The sequence below is a fragment of the Rhinichthys klamathensis genome, unplaced genomic scaffold (genome assembly GCF_029890125.1).
Source record: "Rhinichthys klamathensis goyatoka isolate OS25496 unplaced genomic scaffold, OSU_Roscu_1.1 h1tg000266l_1, whole genome shotgun sequence".
Classification (NCBI taxonomy): Eukaryota; Metazoa; Chordata; class Actinopteri; order Cypriniformes; family Leuciscidae; genus Rhinichthys; species Rhinichthys klamathensis.
The window spans coordinates 400877-414782 of record NW_026606787.1 but is presented as its reverse complement, the minus strand read 5'-3'; the positions used below and the strand labels follow the sequence as shown (position 1 = coordinate 414782).

The 13906-nt window shown below is 39.8% G+C and overlaps 1 protein-coding gene across 5 annotated transcripts in view; it reads left to right on the top strand.

The window, feature by feature from the left end:
• Positions 1-3994: 3994 nt before the first annotated feature.
• The window catches only part of ncor2 (nuclear receptor corepressor 2), a 152142-nt gene continuing 142230 nt past the window's right edge, over positions 3995-13906 (top strand). For 4 of the 5 annotated variants that reach the window (XM_056267936.1, XM_056267937.1, XM_056267938.1 and 1 more), the window contains exon 1: positions 3995-4414. The gene's annotated coding sequence lies outside the window, so the exon portion shown is untranslated. The remainder of the gene's footprint in view (positions 4415-13906) is intronic. The other variant, XM_056267939.1, reaches the window with a different exon arrangement.

The window sequence follows — 13906 nt, the reverse complement described above, 5'->3', positions numbered from 1 at the left end:
GCGGAACACAAAAGAACATATTTTGAAGAATGTTGGTAACCAAACAGTTTCGGGTCCCATTGACTTCCATTGTATTTTTTGTCCATATTTAATGTTTTATGGGTTTTTTTCTGCAAAAATACCATTAACCCTAATGTTAACCATAACCAATTGGCAATTCAGTTTGGCTTCATTCTGTAATTCCCATATTTCACCATTCATTTGTTTCCTGCCCTGCTTTTTGTGTGTGTGCTGGAAATTCTGTTTTACTGTTACACAGTTCATCTTTCACTTCTCATCCAAATCCCTGAGCTTGTTTTCCATGGGCAGTTTATTATAAGGAAACCACGTTGCAATCTATTGCAAAACAATAAAAAAAGACAAAGTTATAATGGTCGGTGGAATATGAATGCAATATACCCCGTTGGGTTTGCTTCTCTGTTAATCCACACACACACAGGCAACTTTAACTGCTTTAACTTTATCGCAGTACTGAGTAATTGGCATTGTAGAGATTGGGGTGAGATAACACCGTGACACTTTAGGCTCTTGGGAACTTTGATAAAATAAACAACCCTCTTTCCTCTTCAGTGGCGGGTGACCCAGGAGAGAGAGAAAGACAGGGGAATGGTGGTGCAGCGGCATGGATGGGCGGAAAACTGGATGGATAAAGAGAATGAAAAGACTGCGGAGCAGAAAGAAAAACAGAGCAAAAGAAAAACAAACGGTTCTGACATCATGGAGTAATTTGGAAACTGAATGTAGGTCAACCCAACCTGGCCTTAATGTTACTGTATTACACATAAGACACTTTTTCATGTAAATACTCAGATCAGATTGCCATAAATATATATTTCATCTGATCAAATCTGACCAAAACACTAAAAATCATTCTTTCAACATCATTCCTGAGTTAATTTCAGTCATTTGGCCTTACCCTCGAGGCGAAAGAGCACTGGAACATCAAGCGTTGGAGGCGATGTGAAAAAATGACCGACTCATGATTATGAATGCCAATTCAGAGATTTTTTTCTTTCTTTTTCCGCTGGCTCTCTGAAGGTTACCCTGACACACATCCATTGTAAATGTCAACATGCAAATCCGTACACTCACACACAAGAGATTAGCACCACAGGGCAAAGATATGAGGTGGCTGTGTGTCAGAGAATCATCCTGTGAGATCACCGCCATATTGTTATACTTTAGAAAAGCGCAATCACGTGTAATGAGCAGGCAAAGCTACGGATGCTTACAGTAAAAATCGCCGATTACACAAGGGCTTGAACAAAGGAGCTGCCCACACAAACAATATGCCCCTAGCGGGTCAACATCATTTACACGGAGGTATGGAAATAATACTCTGTTGACATATAAGACTCCTCAGGAAGATTGTGTGTGAAAGGTTGATTAATTCTGGAGCGTCACGGATGCGTAACTGTTGGTGCCTGATGGCCGTGGGTGGCTGAGCTGCAGAGAAAAGGATTCAGATCATTAGAGAAACCACAGGTCATTTACTGAGCCAACAGTGTGATCTCTCTGACACTATTCTTCAATGTTAAAACACTGTATCCACAGCTTGTCTCTCCACGGGCTTCAAATAGCCCAGATGTGGAGGGCCTGGAGAGACCGCTCAGGGGGTACAACACATTAGTGTCTGCAAGAGCCATTTGCGAAAGTGTGCATGTGTTTTCTGGAAGTGCAGTGATATTTCAGTTGGATGACAGAACCTCTGATATTTTGTTTGGCCATCTATCATTATGCAGACCAAGGTTTGTGGTCTAAATAAGTTAGTCACAAATACACGTATTTGGTAATGCTAGACAGTTTTGGTTCCCATTGACTTCCATTGTAGTTTTTGTCCATTCAATGAAAATCAATGGGAACTGAAACTGTTTGGTTCTACCTTTATGTTCCACAGAAGAAACATAGGGTGAGTAAATGATGACATAATTAAATTTTTTTGGGTGAATTATACCATTAAATCTCACACAATAGACAAACAGTGGGGGGAATAATTATTTGATCCCCTGCTGATTTTGTAAGTTTGCCCACTTAAAAAGAAATTAAGGGGCTATAATTTGTATGGTAGGTTTATTTTAACGGAGAGAGACAGGATATCAACCACAAAATCCAGAAAAAAAAACATTATATAAAGGTTATAAATTGATTTGCATTTCAGTGAGTGAAATAAGTATTTGATCCCCAAGCAAAACATGCTTTAGTACTTGTGGAGAAACCTTTGTTGGCAACCGGTTGGCAAGCACAGAGGTAAGACGTTTCTTGTAGTTGGTCACCAGGTTTGCACACATCTCAGGAGGGATGTTGGTCTACTCCTCTTTACAGATCCTCTTTAAATCCTTAAGGTTTCTTGGCTGTCGTTTGGCAACTCAAAGTTTCGGCTCCCTCCACAGATTTTCAGTAGGATTAAGACCTGGAGACTGGCTAGGCCACTCCATGACCTTAATGTTCTTCTTCTTGAGTCACTCCTTTGTTGCCTTGGCAGTATGTTTTAGGTCATTGTCATGCTGGAAGACCCATCTTCAGTGTTCTGGCTGAAGGAAGGAGGTTCTCGTCCAAGATTTTATGGTACATGGCCCCGTCCATTGGCTCCTCAATACAGTGAAGTCGTCCTGTACCCTTAGCAGAGAAACAGCCCAAAAGCATGATGTTTCCACCTCCATGCTTGCCTGTAGAGATGGTGTTCTTGGGGTCATAGTCAGCATTTCTCTCCCTCCAAACACGGCGAGTTGAGTTGATGCCAAAGAGCTCGATTTTGGTCTCATATGATCTGACCACAACACTTTCTCCCAAGCCTTCCCTGAATCATTAGATGTTCATTGGCAAACTTCAGACGGGCCTGTACATGTGCCTTCTTGAGCAGGGGGACCTTGTGGGTGGTGCAGGATTTCAATCCATTGCAGTGTAGTGTGTTACCAATGGTTTGCTTGGTGACTGTGGTCCCAACTGCCTTGAGATCATTGACAAGCTCCTCCCGTGTAGTTCTGGGCTGATCCCTCACCTTTCTCATGATCATCCTTACCCCATGAGGCGAGATCTTGCATGGAGCTACAGAACGAGGGCGATTGATTTTTCATTTTGTATTTCTTCAATTTCCGAATAATCACATCAACAAGTATCCTTCTCTCCAAGCTTCAAGATCTTGTAGCCCATTCCAGGCCTTGTGCAGGTCTACGATCTGGTCCCTGACGTTTGACAGCTCTTTGGTATTGCCCATTGTGGTGGTGGAGAGGATGGAATGGACGATACAGATTCTGTGGACTGGTGTTTACTGACATTAGGATATTAGGAGTTCTTAAAGTGACAGGACTAATCTGTGTTCCACATGGGCACATAACCAATCTGTGGGAGGCATAATTCTTGCTGGTTGGTTGGGGATCAAATACTTATTTCACGCGATCAAATGCTAATTCATTTACAACCTTTACATAATGTGTTTTTCTGGATTTTTTGGTTGATATTCTGTCTCTATCCGTTAAAATAAACCTACCATAAAAATGATAGACCCTTCATTTCTTTGTAAGTGGGCGAACTTACAAAATCAGCAGATCAAATAATTATTCCACCCACTGTATCTGCAAAAAGTTCAACTGCAGAACCTTCTCAGAGTAATTAGTATTATTTTGATTTTAGACATTAAATGATGGAAGTTTTTTCCTTACAAAATTAAGTAAAAAAAAAGTAGAGTTTATGCTACCTGAAACTGAGTTTAAACATTTGATTTATCATTTGATCTATCTATCTATCTATCTATCTATCTATCTATCTATCTATCTATCTATCTATCTATCTATCTATCTATCTATCTATCTATCTATCTATCTATCTATCTATCTATCTATCTATCTATCTATCTATCTATCTATCTATCTATCTATCTATCTATCTATCTTTACATAGCAGTGGGACCTATTTTAAACGCACTGGCCCTTTAAGAGCTGAGAAGCTGCACTTGACGTCCAGCGGACTATCGCTTTGCAAGCAGCACAGCAGTCAGTCAGTCACACACACACGGACTCCAGTCATCTCTGATCCGCTGAGATTCTCGTTCGTGTATTTACAGCCACTGCTGCGAAAAAACAACTAGACAAAATGGGCACGAGCTGGTTTTCTCGAATAACTGCCGTTTGGATATAAGAGGGCGGAAACGCGAGTAAAACAGACGGCGGAGAAAGAAAAACAGACGAGGAGCGCGAGAAGGCCGAACCATTGAGGGAGTGCGAGAGCAGCTTAGTTTCTCACACGACAGAAGCGCGGCGCTCAAGTGGATTTGGGGCTCAAAGCAACGAGGACCAAAACACGCCCGTAGCAAGCCGTACATGTGGATTAATCGTGGACATTTCTTCATTTCGTTCACCTCAGAAACTAACGTTACATTAACCTCCAGTAGCGACAGACCTTCACCTTCCGCGGAGAGGTAAGTTACTACAAGACATTTTGCCCACGAGTCTGTCAGCAGTTTATCGGTTTTAAGGGCGCCGAGAGTTCTCCGATCCGTTTGACGGAGAAACAGGGTCTTTTGGGGGCTAACGGCCGTTATTCCTTCACTGACCCTCGGCTAGATTGAATGAGCGTCTTTGCGCAAGGCGGAAATCAACCCCTCCGTGAAGACTATTCGGCTAGTTAGCATAGCTAGCAGCAGTGTTTATGCTTTAACGTTAGACGGAATGTCGTTCAATTTCACCCGGCGCGTCACGTTATGTTTTCAGCTAGCTTTCTACAATTATATACAATGTTTTTGGCAAAGCACACTGTCACCGTTGAGCGTTTTTTTTTGGTTTGAGCTAACGTTAGTTGAGTTAGCTCGGTTTATGTGGTCATGTATAGTATATTGAATGCTTAGCTAACGTTAGTTCTGTAGTAACGCTGCCGGGTGCAAGCAGAGGATGAGGCGTATATTTTCAGTCTGTTTTGAATGTGTCTTCGGTGTTAATCAGATTAGATCAGTGGTATTTAGGATTTATTGTCAACATCACATTATTGAACGTGTCTGGTGCTGTAACATGGTTTGGTTTAGAAAGAATAGCCGCTACATAATGTTGTTTCTTATAGAGCTTCGAACTAATATATATAGCGCCTATCAAATGTTTATCCCCCACTATACAGATAACATTGGGCTAAAGAGCATTAGTGCATGGAAATAGCCTTCATAGACTTCAACAATATGTGGTTTGTGAGCCCATATTTAGAGCTGGAGCTCGTGCAGTGACGTACTGAACTGCGATTATTTGTGTAGCTCTTCACAAGTCTCTACACTGCCTCACTGTTCCATTGTTTTCATGTGAAGCAGAGACTTTGGTTTCCTTCATTGTACTGTAAATATCGCTCAGAAAGTGTTGAGAAGTCTTGCATAAACACGATGGTATAACATCTTTTGTGCACCTCCCCGCCCCCTTCACAAAGCTCTCGACGAGGCTGCAACTATACTCGCTCGCTTTCCATTTCTCGGATGTTGTTGTTGTTGTTATTAAGGGTCAATAAATCATAGTAGATACCAAATGCTTGTCAACAGCTGTTGATTTGCACATGAAAGGCAGTGGAATGTAAAAAATGGAGGCCACACAGCTTAAGTGTATTAGTGTAATTGGACATTGGCCAGCTTAGTTTTTTTCTTCTTCTCTTGAGCAGCATTCTTTTCCACTGTACATTAGAAGAGAACAAAGCAGTGCACAGTGTCATAAGTGGACCAGCGAGATGCCTGAACCCAAAACATAACTAGCCTCAGACAACCTCTTTGCTCTGCAGGGCCGCCAGGACTCATGGCCAGAAAACAACAGATTTGTTTTGGACTCGCATCAACTCCAGTTCCACCCTCTGTTTTGAGTAATGATATTCTTTCTCCCTCTCCTCTCTGCCCCATTCAGATTAGTGATAAGCACTGGAAATAAATGAGTTTGTCTTTTAAGCATTGTCTGGTGAAATGTGGAGCTAGTTTACCACTTTATCTCTGTCCGTTTTCAAAATGCTTTGCATAAACTCTAATACATGGTGCACAGCAGTTTTGCAGCTGCAAGCTTTATTACAGCAGGCCTTTTCGTTAATTTATGTCAGATGCCTTGTTTCTCCTTGTATGAACTGCGGAACATGCTCAAGTAGTATTCAGGGACAAGATAAGGAGTTGATAGCATACAAAGTGTTTGTCCTTGACCATTCTTCATTTTGATAAATGAGCAGCTTAGAGTGGTGCATCGAAGGAAATTAACCATATGCAAAATGCTTTCTTTGTAAGCAGACTTCTTGGCTTCCCGTCATGCTGTCACTCTTTGTATTGACTGTGGTGGACCACTTCGCTGAGTTGGCTGTGTTGTAATGAGTGGGTTTTGCCCCATTGCAGTGCTGCCTCTAAGGCTCCAGAAGATCTGCTCCTGAAATCATTGTGCAAATGTTATTGTTTCATTGTGGAAGAGAGCTTTGTTTTGTGTTATTCATTAAAGGTGTTCATCATCATCAGCCATGTCAATGTCGACTATAATTACACATTATTAATGTTTATATAGCCTATTAAACTAATGTTCAAATGTTTGAGGTCATTAATGTTTTTTTTAATGTTGAAAAATCTCTTATGCTCGCTAAAAAGCCCAAAGTATAGTTCCGGCGTCATGTTGTAGTTAATTAGCAAAGTGTGTTGCTTTAAATAGCACTTTACTATAATTAGCTTTTAAATACTGTTTTCACTACTTTCATGAAGCATTTTTACAGGTTTTTCTGGTCAGTGAATAGCCTTGTTAGAAGACAGGCTAAAAGCATTCTCCTTTCACCCACCTTTGTGTTGAGTTCTGTTGCCTGCTATCAGCATCAGTTGTGTCATATCAGGCACAGTTAGATAAGACAGAATTGCTGGAGTTCCCCCAGTGGTGGAGGGCTATCAGCATGACGTAACCACTAGTGTGCTGTGTGTGTAATGTTGACACTGCTGTGTTTGTTAGCTCAGTGAGGCAATAGTACCCCGTATCTGCTGTTGATGGCACCATATCTGGAGAGACGTTTATGCAGATCAGTCATGTATAGGTCCAAAATATTTTTCTATTTCCCTCTTGACATGCATTGAGTGAGATAAAGTCATTGTTCTGCTATTTGGAGTCATAAAAGTAAAAGAATGGCTTGTTTTTGTTATAGTTGTAGTGTGAGTGTTGGAGGGTGAAATGGACAATCTATATTGGAGCAAAACTACATGGTAATAAAGCTGTTAAGTCAAGTTGTTGTTTTTTTAGACAAAATGCACTATAGCGGAATGTTACTTAATCTTAATGTATGACTCGATTCGATCAGAATTGAGCCTGACTGATCCTATTAGCTAAGGCAGAGTTTTGGACTAACTCCCATGGCATCTGTCCTGCACTAGTGGTGGTCAGTGATGTGAGTGTTGTAAACATGTGCCCATGGCCAAGTGTTTGATTGCTAAAAAAAGGCCAGAGTAATAGGCTGCAAATACCATTAAGACTATTTGACTAATGGCTACATGCCAAAGGTCGTGGAGCCTTAGTTTTTACTGCAAGGGATGTGTATGTTGGTAGTGGGTGGGTGGGTGGTGTTTTGAACCATTTGAATGCATTATAAGAAGTTCATTTGATCTTAAGTGTCTGGTGGAGTGTGGAGTGGATAGCACAGAGGCCCTCTGGGTGTTTTAGAAGAAGTCCTTGATATCAATTTTGTATGTGGTCAGAATGGAGAACCAATGCTGAGTGCCCCATTAAAGTTCAGTAAATGCACTGTCTGGAGGTCCTAACTGTCAGTGTCCACCACTCCCCGCAGCCCTTCACAGGGATTGGGCAAACAGCCACCATACTCACCTCTCCTCTACTCTCAGACGCCTCCCGGTTTATCTCTACAATCAGTTCATCTTTCTTTGTTACACAATGGTGACTTGCTACACAGAACCACAGCTTAACAGCAAAGTCTTTCAGATTTTTACTGCTGATTATGACCTGTCCTGCATAAACTTGAATATAAGCAAATGTATGCCCATTCTGTCGATATGAGAATTTTATCCAAGCACTGCTGACAGGTTTACCCTGTTTGATTTGACTGTAGAAGCTGATTATCACATGAACTCCTCATATTCACATCAGCACAGCAGCATTTTGTGAGTAGTTCCTGCTAAGCAACATAGAACTATTACAACTTCCTTTTTACCTACAGCTTTATTTGTTTGTGCTGTGTTTATGAGTGAGCAATCTTAGTTACATTCTGATCACTTCTCACTTCAAATGTTTAAAGTCCCTGTAAAGTCAAAATTAAGTATGTGTTCAGAGTTTGTCACACCACAGAAAAATGTGTTATTAGCCACCCAGCTAAATTTGAATGATAAAAAAGCCAAAATAAGCTATCAAAATCTTGAAAAAATGAGCATTATTCTCTGCTCTTAAACGCTGGGGGTGTGTCCGCTGGCTGTGCTGAAACCCCGCCTACTCACGGGAAAGCTGCCGACGGTAATATTAGGTGATACTGCTTTCGGGACGGGAGGATGAAGGCCGAGGCGGGAGATAGTCGGTTCGGCCCCATTCACAGTAACAGCGGATTATCAGAGAATCCCAGTTGTCTCCGACGAAAGTTTATAAAACTATCCTGTGCAAAATGATCACTACAGAGGCCGGTGTTTATGGTGATAACCATCAAGGTGGCTCTTCACAAAATGAATCCACCACTTTTTGATATGATCGTTTTTCGGAAATTTAAAAAAAGGACACCGATCTGTTTTGTAAGTGATTGCATCCAGGCAATACACATTTCCGTGACGAAGGCATAGCTAGCTAGCAAACTGTAGGCTGTAGTAACGCGATTGAGCGGCGAACTGATGTGAATGTGCTCTATTGTTAGGGGAGGGGCCAGCCTTAGTGGCTCCAGTGTGTCATCAAGTAGGGGCGTGTCCAGGAGCTTAGGGGCTCCAGTGCGTCATCGAGCCCCGTTTTAGCTCCGCCCAAAAAATCCGGAACACAGCAATGGTGAAAAAGTGTTTAATGGTCTAACTCCACAATTCAGTACTTCACAGTTCACAGTCTTTGTAATATGTTTTAGCATTACATTTATAACATTTATAATGTGTTTAGAATTTTTTTTAAAGAATGGCCTTTACAGGGACTTTAATGTTTAATCAGTCTGTTTAAAAACAGATTATCTAAGAAAGTGAGTGTTCGTAGTGCGGCTGCAGTGAACTGATGTATTAAACTAGCCGTGTTTGGGTGCACACTCAGCGTTTGTGCTCTTTGTAAGAGTTCTGTTGTTGTCAGCAGTGGTGTCAAGTGCAAGTGGTCTTGCAGTGGTGGCGGTCTGTGGAGAAAGTCAGTGTTTGTCTACACAACCACATCAATAGCAGCTGCTACTTCTCTGACATTTTTAGTAATCTGGAGAGAAGCCAGCTAGAGGAACTACAAATGTAGGTGTGCGTGTCTGTTTGCGTTCATGTGACACTGGGTGTCAAGTAGGCTACAGCATGTATTCAGATAGTGATTGTGTTGTTGAGTGCTGGGGATAGACTGTATTGAGTGATAGAATGTATTTGTGTGTTCTACTGAGCCACATGAGCCCTGTGCGTTCCTGACATTGAGTTGACTGCAGGCGCAGTATGAATGCAGGCTCTTGCTTTTGTAGAGCAACAAAATTGTTTATAAAATTGAATGAGCAGTTGAAGGTTCTGCTGAAAATATCGATTTTGTAATGTTTTGTGAAAGAAGTCACATTTTGTTGGAGATCAGTCCAGTACTAAAGGCTCTTATTACTTACTTAACGTTAGCAATCCAACAAGAGATTTGAGTTCATTCAGTTCAAAACGGACTACAATAAAGCCCTTGAATCATGAAGTACAATGCCAAAAATGTTTGTTACAGATTTTTTTTTATTGGATGATATAATGCTGATAGTTAATTGATATCTATACAAACTTTGTTGATATTAAAATTTTTTACTTTTATTTTTTCTCAATTCAATGAAATATTTAAAAACAAAAAGTGCATTATGCTTTTGTAAAGGCTGTCGTTTGATGTTGAAACTGAAAATCACTATGAAAAGGCACTTGTTTTTGAAAATTGCAGTATTATAAATTATTTATCTGTGCCTATCATTATTGTTAAATTCATACACCCTCATAATCTTTAATCAAAATAACTTCCTCTTGAAGTGACTTCTCTTCTCTGATGACGTCTTTACTGGCGTCAGGGAGGGCGGGACAACCTGTCAAGCATCAATCCAATCAATTCAAGCAATTGATTGATTTATGTTGTTAAAAATCAAATGCTTCTTATTGCCTTTGTTATGTCACTATATTGCTCAAAATAAAATTTCAAATAAATTCCCAGTGGATAAAATCAAGCCCCGCCATAAATATTTTTTCTTGTTCGAGAAGCTGTTTCACTCAGATATATAGCCTAGCTCATAATAGGGAAAAGACCATAACAACTTCAATTTCATGCTAACTATAAACAAGAGATGCTTCTTCAGTTTAGTTATTCAGCCAAGTGGACAGATTATGCCAATAATCTCAAAATTATCAAATTTGGACAACATGCAAACTGCACATACAGTTTTGCATTAACTTCTAAATTTAATTGTATGTTTTTACTCCCAATTTGTTGTTGAAATATAATAATTTACACACTGGCTGTCATTTTCATGACAGATATTTTAAACATAGGGCTACATTAAAGTATCACATCAGCATCATAACTCCAGTCTTCAGTGTCACATGATCCTTCAGAACTCATTCTAATACGCTGATTTGCTGCTCAAGAAACGTTTATTATTATTATCAATGTTGACTTTTTTTTCAGAAATCAATTCAGCAAAAGTTAAAGTAAAGAGATTTATAATGTTACAAAAAATTATATTTCAAATAGATGAAATTGAACTTTCTATTCATCAAAGAATTCTGAAAACAATTGTACACAACTTTTTTCAACATTGATAATAATAATGAATGTTTTTTGAGCATCAAATCAGTATATTAGAATGATTTCTGAAGGATCATGTGACTCTGAAGACTGGAGTAATGGTGCTGAAAATTCTGCTTTGCATCACAGGAATAAAGTAGGCCTATATTTTAAAATATATTCAAATAGAAAACAGTTATTTTAAATTGTCATAATATTTAACAATATATAACTCTTTATTATTATTATTTTTTTAATCAAATAAATGCTGTCTTGGTGAGGAAAATCACGCGCGGTCCGGCGCCTGCCTGTTCACACCAGACGCGTATTCTTCGCGGAGGTCGACAAGCGCTTCTGCTCAGTTGTTATTTATTCAGAGCTATTTTTTTACATCATGGGTAAGTAAATAACCCAGGGTTTCCGTTGTCCGGTAATTACCGGACATTGGCCGGGAAAAAAATGAAATGTCCGACAAAATTAAATCTCTCCGGTCAAATTGTCCGATTAAAATTGCGTAATAATCCCGCCCCCCTAACACAATATGAATTTAAGAATAATTCTAAAATGTATAAAGCAAAAATACACCGACCTTTGGCTATGTTATAAAGGAACAGGCTCTAGGGTTTGAAAGTTATAAAACAACATCGCATGCTGCATTTCAAATAAAGCGCACACCTAGAACGGCTGTAATATAGACCTAAACAACGAATGATTGAGTGAGACGTTTCAGATATGGCCAGGCCCATTGATATTATTGATAAAGTTGATGATGCAGACTCGCAATCTTCGCAGTAGTGAACGCGCCTATAGAGAGAAGTGTGCACGCGCCGGCGCCTCCGGGTCCTGATTAGCCTATATTGTCCACTATTGCTTCTTATTTATTAATCCAGGCAAATTTGTTGATGAAACATTGATTAAAATTAATATACAATTTATACAAAACGAAATTTCAAGCAAAAATAATATTCGAAGATCACAGGGTTGATTATTATTCGAAAATCGCAGCCCTCCACCACATGCACGCACACATGCATTAGACTATACACCAGAGCATGAGCAAAGCGGAGCGGTGTGACGCTTATTATAAGTTAAAAAACTTAAATATACGTTTCATATTTATAAATAATATAATGTTATTATTTTTTTTTTCATCTATGTTGATTAGGCTATATGAAAAGGGAACCGCATGTGATGAGTAAGATAGGATCATAAGATGACCAATAGGCCTATATATCGGAAAACATTTGGAATTGGTCAGACATGATTTTGACCACTTATTTAGTTTTGTTTTGTAGAAAGCCTTTCTTTAAAGTTTATTTCGTTTTGTATAAATTGTATCTTCATTTTAATGAATGTTTCATCAACAAATTTGCCTGGATTAATAAATAAGAATTTATTCATATGAAGTGAGCATTTCTCTCTCTAGGCGCGTTCACTACTGCGAAGATGGCGAGTCTGCATCGTCAACTTTATCAATTTATCAACAATTTAAATGTTTCATGCATAATCATTACTTTCGCCGGTTATTTGTGGCAAGCTTTATTTCAGGTGTTGCGTGATATCTCTGCGCCCAATAGCAGTGCTTCGCCTGTGTAGAGTCTCCGCAACGGCGATAGATTGAAACGCGCGTCCGAGTGAAGATTGCGCAAGAAGCTTGATTTAAAAAACAACTGATTTTAGCGCTAGATCTCTTATTTAATAGCGAACTAAATGAATGATCTGCTAGTTAACTGGATATGTTTTATTTATTTGTATTAGGTACATCCGTGCCTCAATGTTTCAAAAAGTGAATGTGTGTGAAACCATAGTAAAAAACAATTGGTGTTAATTGACGCCAATCGGACGTTCATGTTTTTTCCGTCTATTTGAAAGTTAGGCTAATAATAACAGGTTGCATTCTATACGGCCTGATTATGTCATTTTTTAAGTTACATAGCCTGCCTCCAGTTTTCCTCAACTTGACTAATTAAGAGGCGATATTTGACCGGCATTTCATCAAAATGTCCGTTAAACGAAACCTCTGCCGGTCACTTTGACCGGCACCATTTTTTTCTAGCGGAAACTCTGAAATAACCTCATAATATAAACACCATGTTTCTGTAACCAAGAAGTTGTACACTTCTTTTATTAATCCGTTGTCGAGACACACGCAGCCAGAGAGAGAATATGGTAGACAGTAGTGTATATATACCGTTGAAATATACATCCTCTCTTCAAATTTATTAAATCTATTTTCCTCTTCCGTTTCCCAGTGCGAGTAGACAGGAGGAGAGCCCTTGCCCTATATCTTTTGATTATAGGGTATTATAGGGTATTTTAATGTGAAAATTGCTTATATTTTGACAATTGACCGGATGGTCGAGTGTTTCTTGGTGTAACTTCCTGCCGGAATTGACGCGGATCACTTGCGGCTCGCGGAAAAAATAGACCAGACGCCGAAACTGGCGCTTCACAGCGCGTGCCGGCTGTGCCGCGTCTGGTGTGAACGACACCATAGGTTAACATGGGCACTAAAAGGAAGCGGCCTCCGTTCCGCGCCGCTTCCGCGTCGGGTGTGAAGTGAACCCCGGCGTAAGTGTATTAGTTTGGTGATGTACCTCTAAGGTTTCAGTCTGTACCTTTTGAGCAACTCAGTTATTTTATAGCTTGCATGTGATTTTTAATTCTTTAACTGACTATTTCAAACAGTGTTTAAATTCCCTTTTCTATCACCCATTCTCTTTGAGTGGATCTTTTTTTCCAGTCTCTGTATCTAATGTCTGTGTTTTGAGTTAAGCTCAGCTGTTCTCTGGATTCTCTGAATGTGCGCGACACCCCTTTGCACTTCGACCTGAATATCAGAGTAGAGTTAAGGCTGTGTGTGGGCTGACTGTCATCTGTCTGATGTGTTTTCTTCATTACCTTACATTATCCTCAGCAGCAGTTGTTTGGGTGTAGTGTATTGGTGGTGACTCTCTCTGCCTCTGGGTTTTATACTCACTGGCCCATTATGAAACAAGCAACTGCTCATGAAACAGGATGTGAGGGGTGGACAGTTTTTGCGTAGC